The sequence below is a fragment of the Phyllobates terribilis genome, unplaced genomic scaffold (genome assembly GCF_046119375.1).
Source record: "Phyllobates terribilis strain yellow unplaced genomic scaffold, ASM4611937v1 Scaffold_2__4_contigs__length_985480577, whole genome shotgun sequence".
Taxonomy (NCBI): domain Eukaryota; kingdom Metazoa; phylum Chordata; class Amphibia; order Anura; family Dendrobatidae; genus Phyllobates; species Phyllobates terribilis.
In genome coordinates, this window is record NW_027362762.1 from 442,992,347 (window position 1) to 442,994,846 (window position 2,500).

At 49.2% G+C, this 2,500-nt stretch overlaps 1 protein-coding gene across 2 annotated transcripts in view; it reads right to left on the reverse strand.

Moving 5' to 3' along the window:
* Positions 1 to 2,500, reverse strand: part of AP2B1 (adaptor related protein complex 2 subunit beta 1) — a 214,419-nt gene that overhangs the window by 153,671 nt on the left and 58,248 nt on the right. The window lies entirely within an intron of this gene.

Genomic DNA, 2,500 nt, shown 5'->3' on the forward strand with positions numbered 1-2,500 from the left:
GTGTTATGAGCTCCTGCGTGTGTGTGTGTGTTATGAGCTCCTGCGTGTGTGTGTGTGTTATGAGCTCCTGCGTGTGTGTGTGTGTTATGAGCTCCTGCGTGTGTGTGTGTGTTATGAGCTCCTGCGTGTGTGTGTGTGTTATGAGCTCCTGCGTGTGTGTGTGTGTGTTATGAGCTCCTGCGTGTGTGTGTGTGTTATGAGCTCCTGCGTGTGTGTGTGTGTTATGAGCTCCTGCGTGTGTGTGTGTGTTATGAGCTCCTGCGTGTGTGTGTGTGTTATGAGCTCCTGCGTGTGTGTGTGTGTTATGAGCTCCTGCGTGTGTGTGTGTGTTATGAGCTCCTGCGTGTGTGTGTGTGTTATGAGCTCCTGCGTGTGTGTGTGTGTTATGAGCTCCTGCGTGTGTGTGTGTGTTATGAGCTCCTGCGTGTGTGTGTGTGTTATGAGCTCCTGCGTGTGTGTGTGTGTTATGAGCTCCTGTGTGTGTGTGTTATGAGCTCCTGTGTGTGTGTTATGAGCTCCTGTGTGTGTGTGTGTGTGTTATGAGCTCCTGTGTGTGTGTGTGTGTGTGTTATGAGCTCCTGTGTGTGTGTGTGTGTGTGTTATGAGCTCCTGTGTGTGTGTGTGTGTGTGTTATGAGCTCCTGTGTGTGTGTGTGTGTGTTATGAGCTCCTGTGTGTGTGTGTGTTATGAGCTCCTGTGTGTGTGTGTGTTATGAGCTCCTGTGTGTGTGTGTGTTATGAGCTCCTGTGTGTGTGTGTTATGAGCTCCTGTGTGTGTGTGTTATGAGCTCCTGTGTGTGTGCTATGAGCTCCTGTGTGTGTGCTATGAGCTCCAGTGAAGGTGTGTGTGTGTTATGAGCTCCTGTGAATGTGTGTGTGTGTTATGAGCTCCTGTGAATGTGTGTGTGTGTGTGTGTGTGTGTGTTATGAGCTCCTGTGTGTGTGTGTGTGTTATGAGCTCCTGTGTGTGTGTGTGTGTGTTATGAGCTCCTGTGTGTGTGTGTGTGTGTTATGAGCTCCTGTGTGTGTGTGTGTTATGAGCTCCTGTGTGTGTGTGTGTTATGAGCTCCTGTGTGTGTGTGTTATGAGCTCCTGTGTGTGTGTGTTATGAGCTCCTGTGTGTGTGCTATGAGCTCCTGTGTGTGTGCTATGAGCTCCTGTGTGTGTGCTATGAGCTCCAGTGAAGGTGTGTGTGTGTTATGAGCTCCTGTGAATGTGTGTGTGTGTGTGTGTTATGAGCTCCTGTGTGTGTGTGAGTGTTATGAGCTCCTGTGTGTGTGTGTTATGAGCTCCTGTGTGTGTGTGTTATGAGCTCCTGTGTGTGTGTGTGTGTTATGAGCTCCTGTGTGTGTGTGTGTGTGTTATGAGCTCCTGTGTGTGTGTGTGTTATGAGCTCCTGTGTGTGTGTGTGTTATGAGCTCCTGTGTGTGTGTGTGTTATGAGCTCCTGTGAATGTGTGTGTGTGTGTTATGAGCTCCTGTGAATGTGTGTGTGTGTGTGTTATGAGCTCCTGTGAATGTGTGTGTGTGTGTTAGGAGCTCCTGTGAATGTGTGTGTGTGTGTTATGAGCTCCTGTGTGTGTGTGTGTGTTATGAGCTCCTGCGTGTGTGTTATGAGCTCCTGTGAATGTGTGTGTGTGTGTTATGAGCTCCTGTGAATGTGTGTGTGTGTTATGAGCTCCTGTGTGTGTGTGTGTGTTATGAGCTCCTGTGTGTGTGTGTGCTATGAGCTCCTGTGAATGTGTGTGTGTGTTATGAGCTCCTGTGTGTGTGTGTGTGTTATGAGCTCCTGTGTGTGTGTTATGAGCTCCTGTGTGTGTGTGTTATGAGCTCCTGTGTGTGTGTGTTATGAGCTCCTGTGTGTGTGTGTTATGAGCTCCTGTGTGTGTGTGTTATGAGCTCCTGTGTGTGTGTGTTATGAGCTCCTGTGTGTGTGTGTTATGAGCTCCTGTGTGTGTGTGCTATGAGCTCCTGTGTGTGTGTGCTATGAGCTCCTGTGTGTGTGCTATGAGCTCCTGTGTGTGTGTGCTATGAGCTCCTGTGTGTGTGTGTGCTATGAGCTCCTGTGTGTGTGTGTGCTATGAGCTCCTGTGTGTGTGTGTGCTATGAGCTCCTGTGTGTGTGTGTTATGAGCTCCTGTGTGTGTGTTATGAGCTCCTGTGTGTGTGTGCTATGAGCTCCTGTGTGTGTGTGCTATGAGCTCCTGTGTGTGTGTGCTATGAGCTCCTGTGAATGTGTGTTATGAGCTCCTGTGTGTGTGTGTTATGAGCGCCTGTGTGTGTGTGTGTGTGTGTGTGTTATCAGCTCCTCTGTGTGTGTGTGTGTGTTATGAGCTCCTCTGTGTGTGTGTGTTATCAGCTCCTCTGTGTGTGTGTGTTGAGCTCCTCTGTGTGTGTGTGTGTGTGTGTGTGTGTGTTATGAGCTCCTCGGTGTGTGTGTGTGTGTGTGTGTGTGTTATGAGCTCCTGTGTGTGTGTGTGTGTGTTATGAGCTCCTGTGTGTG